This window comes from Notamacropus eugenii, chromosome 5 (assembly GCF_028372415.1).
Source record: "Notamacropus eugenii isolate mMacEug1 chromosome 5, mMacEug1.pri_v2, whole genome shotgun sequence".
Classification (NCBI taxonomy): Eukaryota; Metazoa; Chordata; class Mammalia; order Diprotodontia; family Macropodidae; genus Notamacropus; species Notamacropus eugenii.
In genome coordinates, this window is record NC_092876.1 from 95321 (window position 1) to 105156 (window position 9836).

At 45.7% G+C, this 9836-nt stretch overlaps 1 long non-coding RNA gene across 1 annotated transcript; it reads right to left on the reverse strand.

The window, feature by feature from the left end:
• Positions 1–3713: 3713 nt before the first annotated feature.
• On the reverse strand, positions 3714–6910 carry LOC140508135 (uncharacterized). Its single transcript, XR_011968318.1, has 2 exons — positions 5097–6910; positions 3714–4221 (listed from the first exon to the last, which is right to left on the reverse strand). It is a non-coding gene; the product is annotated as an uncharacterized lncRNA (long non-coding RNA).
• Positions 6911–9836: the final 2926 nt, after the last annotated feature.

The window sequence follows — 9836 nt, forward strand, 5'->3', positions numbered from 1 at the left end:
ACCCTGTCTCCTCCTGTACACTCCCTAGAGCACCCCCATCTCCTGGTTCTCCTCGGACCCCTCCGACTGCCCCTTCTCAGGGAGTTCCTGGGGAACATGCTGGAAAGGCAGCTGCAGGACAGACAACAGAGAGCCTTCAGGGCCAGCCTGAGCCGAGAGGGAGCCATAGTAAGGTCTGATAGAAAGTGGTGAGGTCAGCACTGCCTCAGCACCCAACGACACTGTGGGCTCTCTGTAGTCTCCTTTCCATCTTGGGTGCTGGAGACAGGAGTCTGTGAGTACTGCCACTCATCTCTTGACCTGTTGCCATCTCTGCTGCCTGGAAGAACCTGGCTGGAAGTTTATGCTTTTGTAACCAAGGCCTGGCCCACCTTGTCCCCTGAGCCTATCCCAGCCCACCCCAGCCCATGTGCTGGAGCCTTTGAAAAGCCTGGTCTCTGGTGCTCTGAGAAAGCAGACCACAATGGCGCCTCCAGGCTTTTCTCCCCTGCAAGAACAGCTGAGAGACTCTGCACATGAGGGGGAGGGTGTGGGGGGACTGAGAACGTAGAGGAAAGTAGGGCCATCAGAGCTCTCCAAACATCAAAAGACCTGGCAGGCAGGTTCCAGGGGCTTCATCTGCCCCTCACATCAAAGCAGGTGCAGAGGGAAGGGAAAGCGAACTAGGCACAAGCTATCTGCTGGACGCAAGCTGTCTCCAGAAACAACAGACCCACACACAAACACATACACTCACTCACTAAGGAGACCCCACAATGGTCCTTTTAGCCCCTTCCATTCCAGTGATCCAGGGAAGGAGACTGAGGAAGGACCCAACAGCTCACTTCCAAGTGGCACTGTGGATGGAGTGCTGGGCCTGGAGCTAAGAAGATCTAAGTTCAAATCCAGTCTCAGACACTTCCCAGCTCTGTGATCCTGACCAAGTCACTTAACCTCTGCCTGCTTTAGTTCCTCATCTGTAAAACTGGGATAGTAATTGCATCTGCCTACCAGGGCTGCTGTAAGGATCAAATGAGATCCTAATCATATAAGCACAGTGCCTGGCACATAGTAGGGGCTTTATAGATACTTGCTCTCCTCCCCACCATGTGGAGGTCCAAGCAGGTTCGGGTACCAGAGGAACAGGGCAGCATTGGGAAAGACCCTTCAACTTTCACCAACATCTTCCCCAGTGAATCTTGAAGTCAAAGACACAGACCTAGGGCAATGAACCCCATGGAAAATCAGAGACTTCTAGAAGGAAACAGAAGGGCCTTTGGCAACCATGCACCTGCCCTCCCCTCACATTAGAGAGCAAGGAGAGGAGGATCTGAAGTACATAGCCCTGCCCCTCAGCCACACACTGGCCTAGGCACAGAGGTAGCGTGGAATACTGACCCTCTGCTCTGTGGGCAGTGCCTGTAACCCAGCAAAACCCCCCTTATGGAGTGTGGGACATGACCTATGGTCTGAAACAGTTGGCCTGGAACATGCCCAAGCCTTGGAGAAATGAAAAGAATTCTGCAAACATAGAATTCCTTCATTAGGGTTACAGGTAGCCCCAAAGTTAAAATAAATTCTTTTTAGCAGACAAGATTCCAAAGCTTACACACATGCAGAGACAATGCAAGGACAGTAAGAAGGCAAGACTCTGCTCCTCTAGAACTCTATATGATCAGACCACCAGTGGTCAGCATCCTCAGAAAAGGAAACAAAGTCAGAAGATGTCCAGGAACCTGAGCTCAAGACCTCCTCTCTCAGGTCACCTGGGAAAACATGGGCACCTCACCAGGTGCCTTTGTGGCAAGTCACCATTAACTGCCAGGGAGAGGCAGAAGGGGAGGGGGAGGGAAGGGAGGAAGAGAAAGGAGAAAAGAAAGAGAGGGAGGGGGGGGGTGGAGGAGAGGAAGGGAGAAGAAGAGGGAGAGAGGGAGGGGGAGGAGAAGGGAGAGAGGGAAAGAATGGGAGAGAGTAAGGGAGAAGGGGAGGGGGAGAGGGAAAAGAAGGAGAGGTTGAGTGGAGATAGAGGGAAGGAGAAGGAGAGGGAGGGAGAGGGTGGGAGAAATGGAGGGGGAGAGAAATGGTGAGGGGAGGGAAGGGAAGAGAAGGAGATGGGGGAGAGAGTGCATGGGGAAGAGGGAGAAGGAAGGTGGAGGAGAGGGATGGGGACAGGGAGGAGGCAAGGGAGGCATTAAACCCTCTCCATCTCCCTTTGCTGCACTCCCCAGGGAAGAGCAAAGGAAACCCTGATGAGGGGTTAGCTGTGAAGGGTTGAGAGAGTCTTACCCAATCTTCTGAACAACTGGCCTGTTTCCCCAAACTCTTTCTCTGCTGATGCTCCTGCCATCTTCAGCAGAAGTGCTGAAAACATCACCCTCACCCAGTGAGGTTCCATTCCTTAGCCAGGACTTGATCACTCTCTTGATCACACTTGATTTTCCCAGGTCCCTTCCAGGACTTCCTTTCTTTCCCACATCAGCAACCAGAAGTGTGACCCTTTGTCTAAGTCCTCACCTCCTTGAGAGGCATATCCTAGATGTCCTCACTTAGAAGACATTTCTCTGCCCAAAGGAGAGATGATTGTTTCTGACTTGGTGCAATGAAAATTCCCACCCTCAAAACATCAGGAACCAAGAAAGAGGGGGGCCCGTGCTGGTTCTGAGCAACAACAAGGACCCTCCACATCAGCAACAGATTGGAGAAGATAGGGAAATGTAGATGCTCTTGTCCCAAAATGACAGAGGCTGGAGGTCTCTGCAGCCCCGGACTTTGTCCTAAAAGGAAGAGCAGGAAAAGGAAGGGAACAGCTGGTCATAAGAGAGCCAAAGTGGCTTTGACAACACTGAGTTTGACCAGGCCCACCTTGTTTCCTTTCTAGAAGCAGGGTCATTTGACTGGTTTCCAGGATTAGTTGAAGTGCTGCCCCATAGAGAAAGGCTGACACTTGAGGCCTTTCCAGAACCTCCCAGAGCCCCCACCCCCATGGCACAGCCTTTGGGGGCCACTGGTGACAGATGAGGTGGCATCGATGAACATCTGGAGTCAGAACATTAACATGGGCAATATCTTCCTTTGAAATACTGGCATTCTTCTGGGGGATTGGAAATTGAATGATTTATAAAGCAGGGCACAGAGCTTGTGATTCTGCTCCAGGGAAAAACAAGGGGAACATTCAGGAAAGTATTTATAATTCATATGAAAAAGAGACCCAGGAGAGTCATTCAGTCCATGCCTAGGAGTAGCAAATCTTTAGAAATTAAGTTGGTTTTTATTTTATCCCTCAAATAAGAGAGGCTCAGCAAAGGTACTTGGGTAGTCTGGTTTCCACAAATTTTATTGTCTTCTCTGGTTTTTCATTTGGGGTTTCAGAGCAGACTAGGGGTGTCTGTGTCTGTGTGTGTGTGTGTCTGTGTGTATACATCTGTCTGTGTCTGTGTGTCTGCGTGTCTGTGTGTCTGTGGGTGTGTGCTGGGGATAAGCCAGGGAAGGTTCACAGACAGACTCAGTCAAGCACACTCAGTCAGAAGGGAAGATGTTGAGAGCCCTAACTCCTTGGGTGTCTCTGCCAAGTGATCATGTTCTGACTCTTGTGTGCTAAGCTTTCAAAGAGCAACCTTCAAACTATCCATCTAAGGTGGGTAGGATAAAGATTACTGTCTCCATTCTATAAGTGAGCAAGCTTGAGTAAGCTAAGGGAAGTGATTTGAATTAGCCTTGGTCACACAACTCATCTGTTAATTAGCCAATCAACAAACATTTATTTTGTGGTTCAGTTGTGTCTGACTTTGTGACCCCAAGGCCCACAGCACACCAGATCTTTCCATTCTCCACTATCTCCCAAAGCCTGTCCAAGGTCATATTCATTGATTCCATGGCATTCTCTATCCATCACATCCTCTGCCTTCCCCTTTTCCTTTTGCCTTCAATCTTTCCCAGCATGAGGGCCTTTTCCAATGAGTCCTGTCTTCTCATTATGCGGTCAAAATATTTCAGTTTTCAGTTTCAGTATTTGCTCTTCCAGTGAACAGTCCAAATTAATTTCTTTAAGCAATGTCTCATTAGATCTCCTTGCTGTCCTTGTAAACATATAGTATCCATTCCACCTCATAGCCAGAGTCAGGAATAGCCAGGTGGGAAACATTCCTTTTCAAAGGAACATAAGGGGGAAATTGAGCCAGGAGGATCCCATCCTAGACTGAGGTTAGGATTATCTTCTCAGCTTTTCTAGGGGAAGATTTCTGCCTGTAAAAGACACATTTTCTCTGAGTGGCTTGTAACATTTCTCTCAGATGGTGGGTTATTGACCATTGATTATTGAAGGATTTAGATAACTCAAAACACAGTTTGTTATAGTCCCAAGAGCTTTAACTTCGCATGGGAAGTATCAGTGATCAAGAATTTGCCAGGACTCACATCTCAAATTTAAAATTGTCCTTGTGCAAAAGTCAGTCACTAGAGATCATTTCCATATATTTTTGAATTCTCACTAAAACAAATTCCTTGTTTAGGAACTCCATGACTCAAATCCACTCCTTAGAACTGCTGGGGACTGTACCTTTTGATAAGCCCCGAGTACTGCTCTGAATGGGCAGAACTCTCCTTTATATACAACACACATAGTAATCAATTACCAGCTTTAGGTTTTAGCATTAAAAAATAACTAGCAATCTTATAATTTTCATAAGTGATAGCGAAATTGCTTTAGCTGTAACACAAACGATAAACTTCAGATGACATCAATTACATTTCCAGATCATATAAAATAGTGTTTGCTCATCCCTCGTTGCAGAAGAAGACCATGCCATCAGAGCAATAATGACATGACTTGCACTTGTTTTTGTTTTTTTGAGTGAGGGCTGTGCAGGTCACCAGCCTTACTTCTCCTCCAGAGCCATCTGAATCTAGTGACCAGATATTCATCAGGATGACTGGAGATGACCCAGGAGGAGGCAATTGGGGTTAAGTGACTTGCCCAAAGTCACACAGCTAGTGAGTGTCAAGTGTCTGAGGTGAGATTTGAACTCAGGTTCTCCTGACTCCTGCACTGGTGCTCTATCCACTATACCACCTAGCTGCCTCTTATATAAAATTATTGATAAAAGAATGGGTTGTCTTACCAAGTGCAGATGATTGGCTGACTTCTTCATCTTGACCTATCCCCCTTCACCCTCTCCCCAGAGCTGTGACTGTGTGCTGAATCTGGATACTTCCAGTTGTAGCTGCTGCCCCTTCCCCTCCTTCCTTTTTCCAGGTGGGGGAAGAAAGTCCTAATTTGATCTGGGATGAAAAGAGTTAATAGAAAAGCTCTGGGTTTGTTTGCAGTCTTACTGATATACCCTCTTGACTCAAGGGAAGGGAGTGTGGGGGGAGGGAATGACCTAGATTGTAAGAAGGTGTTTCAAAACTCCTTAATAATCAATGACAAAACCTCTAGAATCTGCTAGGATTCTAACTTTTCACTTCTATGTCCACCCCTTAAAACTTTAGAATGGGACGTTGAACCTTTCATTTATAATGAATGAATAAATGTTGAGCCAACATTTATAAGATTAGTGCCTTTTCTTAGGAGACCTGAAGCACAAACCAATGACTCTATTTCTCTGAAAGCATCTTTTTAATACCTATCCAAGGACACACACATCCAAGTCAAATGAGAAAATTCAGAGTAGATTTGGATATAATTGCTATCAGTATCAAATAATTGCAACAAATTAGCAGGGGTTGGGGTTGAGTCCTGGGGTCTAACTAGGAGCCCAGGGCCTCCTGGGACCCCACCCACCCGGCAAGCAGTGGTGCCAATGCCTGGGGTTCAATGGGGAAGCAGCCCAAAGCCAGGGTCCAGATAAAGGAGGCAGGCAGGAGCATCCTAGGTGGGGTCCTGAGGTGGGGGGTGGGACTGAGCTGCCAGAGGGCAGGACAGGGAGACAGGACTTATGGGTCCACACAGGGCCAGAGCAGAGGGAAAGGGAGAGTTCTGACTATGGTAAACAGGTGGGGTCGCTGGGGTGGATCCTTGGGCAGAGGAAGGGGCAGGGACATGTGACACCCAGGCCTGCTACAGGACTGAAAGCGGGACTTTGGGGTCCCCAGGGGCAAAGTCGGAAGGTTGGGGAGGAGTCACTGAGGGTCTTGAGAGGACTCTGGTGAGGCTGAGGGGAGGGGGTCGTTAGGGAAGTGACTAGTGGCCAGGGCCTAGCGGACCTGGTGGAAACCCACCAGGAGGCTTGTGTTTTGTCCTTCACTCTCAAGCACGACCATGACATCAGAATGATGACAGGACTTGCAGTTGACTTTGATTTGCAGGAGGGAGGGTTGTACAAGGTCACCAACTTCACTTTCTCCTCTTGAGCAAGCTGGGTCCAGTGGTCTGATCCTCATCAGAACAACTGGAGATGGCCCAGGATGCAATGGGAGACCCTGGCCCTTTCAGGCTGAGGTCTTATCACACTCGCACTGAGTGAGATACACCCATTCAATGAGTGCCCTGCTGTAAGTTACTCAAGGGATGGCCCCTTTAATAAAGAAAATCAAACTGGGAGGGTAAGACCCTCAAGGTTCCTGGGTGAGAAACAATTACTATTTAGCTATTACATCCACTCTGTGCTAGATGCATGGGCACTTGTTGTTCAGTCTATGACCCCAGAGTGACCCACCAGGAGGTCAGAAGAGGAGAGAGCAAGGGGTGCACCCTTCTGGGAAGCAGTGATGTCAGCTCCCTGACTTCCCACTAGCCCACTCTGGGAGGGGCCTCCTAGTTCCAAGAGCCCACCCCTCCAATCAGGACCCAGCAATCCCCTCCTCCTCAAGCCCTGCCCTCCATCAGGTGGCCTTGGCCTAACTCTAACCCACCTGGGCCAACCCCACCCCAACCCTCATCTCTGGGAGCTGCCCCTCCCCACCCCCATGCCTCCTTCTGAGCAGACTGCAAAGATCCCACTTGGGCACCAGACTAATTGAAAAGGGTGGGAAGATGGGGCACAGTCAGTGCAGACTGATCACAGGGAGATTTTCCTCATCTAAATGAGAATGTGCTCTCCCATTGGATCATTGGGCTCTTTGAGCCTCAGATCAGATCTTAATATAAAATAGACTTAACATTCGGCATTAGGGTGATAGGGTTAGGAGGCCAGAATTAAATGTAGTTGGATCAGAATGGCTCCTTTCTACTCTGAGTGCAGCCTAGTGTCACATAAGCAGATGGATGCAGTGATTTTCCTATGAGATAATGCAGCAGTGCATTCGGCCAATCTGATGTTATGTGACAGGCCATGTTGTCTCATGTTCTAAATCTCTAACACTTCCTGTCACACTTCCACAGTCAGGTTTCAGACAGAGAAATTTAAGAAATGCAAATTAAAACAACATCATACTTATCATATTGGTTAACATGACAAAACAGGAAAATGATAAATGCTGGAGATATGGGAAAATTAGAACACTAATACATTGTTTGTGGAGTTGTAAACTGATCCGAAAAAGAAAAGGACCCACACGTACAAAAATATTTATAGCACCTCTGTTTGTGGGGGCAAAGAATTGGAAACTGAGGGGATGCCCATCAACTGGGGAATGGGTGAATAAGTTGTGGTACATGAATGTGTAATTGGAGTTAAAAATCTTTCCCGCCTCTTGATAGGCCTCAGGTATATTGAGGGAGGCTGGATTAAGGGAGGCCTGTTTCCTATGAAGGCCTACACTTTTGACAGATTGCTAATTAGGCCCTGGGTCAGCAGGGGTCATGCCCTGTAGCTCTGAAAAGAGTACATGTACTCAGAAGGGAGGTTTTACTTTGGAGCTTAGTTTTCAAAGGATTGTGTGCCAGATGAGACTCTGGGAAGTCACTAAGCAGCTTTGAAAACCCAAAAGTCGGTGCTTCTCTCTGGTAGTTATGTATGTATGTATGTTTGTATGTAACGCTTAGACAATTGGAAGGTTGTTCTCTGCACGTTGAATGTAATTAAAGTGATTGCTAACCTCTCTAAAGTTGCTTTTCCTTTTATAAATGCAGATCTAAAAACCTGTGATAACAGGCCCCCTGTGTATGTTGGGGTGCTTATTGATGCAGAACGTAATGAAATACTATTGTGCCTTAAAAATGGTAAGCAGGCAGACTTCAGAAAAACCTGAAAAGACCTGCATGAACTGATGGTCAGTGAGGTGTTCTAGACAGTAACAGCAACGTCCTTCCATGACTGACTGATGATCTAAGACAACTCCAAAAGACTCCTGAAGAAAAATGCTATCCACATCTAAAGAACAACCTATGCGCTCTGAATGCAGATCAAAACAGAGCATTTTCTTTTTTTTCTTATGGTTTTTCCCTTTTGTTCTGATTCTTCTTTCAGAATGACTAATGTGGAAATGTTTAATTAAATCATGCATGTACAGCCCATAGCAGATTGCAGGCCCTCCTGGGGAGGGGGAGTGGAAGGAGGGGGGAGAAATTTAGAACAGTTAATGGCAATACAATTTGGGAAAACTGCCAAAGAAGGAGTCCGACCAAATTCTGCTTTACTTGGCAGTTACAGAGCATCTACAGGTAAGAGCTCTCCTCTCCTGGAACGTTAGCTTCTCACTTTCAGTGACGTCTTGGAGCTGCCGTATTTCAGGTCTGACTTTTTGGGCCTCACAATTAATGGCTGTCACCTGTTCACAAACGGCTCTTCTCTTCTCCTGACGTTTATTACATTCCCTACAGCAAAAACCAAAACAGTAGAATCTGATGGCTGCTCTTTCAGTAAATGTCCAAACAGACGAAAACAAACTAAGTGGAAATGCAAAATACTCGAAAGTATTTCTCCTTATTCCTACCAGGTAAAAAACTTTGCCTGAGAAAACTTACAACTGCACCCAAGATATAAAAACAAATAATTAAAAAGTGTCGGAATCATTTCATGTTAGTGAGTTTTAACACCTGAAAGCAAGTACTTAAAACTCAGGATATACCACATAAAGTCAGACTCCAGTACAATTCAAGTCACTCTCCCAAAACATTTCTAAATCTGGTCAATGGACTTTTACAAAAGGGATTTTATTTAATAAAAAAATATATATATAGATAATTCAGGGTAATTGTTAGTCTTTTGTTGGCAAAAGACTAAGATTTTTTAAATTTCTAAAACAACTACGTTTACATAAGTGGATAGCTCAGGAGGAATCTTTCATCTCCTTATTTGTATGTTACAATGTGAAGGCTGACTTTAGGAGACCCTAAGTTATCTTCCTTGATAGTCAGGCTAAAAGTATTTCTTCAAAATATTGGTGGTTCCCAGACATTACAAATTACCTCCTCGTGCCTATCAGGGTGAAATACACATCATTAGAACTAATAGGAAGATATTGCATTTGATGAAATGCCAATTTTAAAATTAAAAAAACCACATAAATGATTAATTCTCAGCAGAACCAAAGTGTAGAAATTTTCACGTTATAAATACAAATACTACAATCCGGCCAGAAGTTAGAAAGAACATACTTTAAGTACCACTGATACCACAACTAACTGCACAGGATGTTTTCGCTTCTATGGCCAAGACAGACTGCCAAGGCATTTCTCCCTAGAACACATCAACACTGAGCTAACAGCCTTCTAGAAATCTGAGAACATTAATGTTGCTGCTTAGGAAAAAGTTTCAAACTGGGATTTCCAATATAGGAAATAATTTGGATAGCTCATAAAATTAACGGAATTGAAATAAACCACAGAAGGCTCTCCTTTAAAAAATTACATAAAAGAAATGGAAGCGTCTTTTTTTTTTTCTAAAGGTGAGGCTGTTGGTGAACTTCATATTTACTTAAGTTTATGTTTCTGACTAATTATGGAAGCAATGATGTTTTTCAAAAGATCCCAACTGATC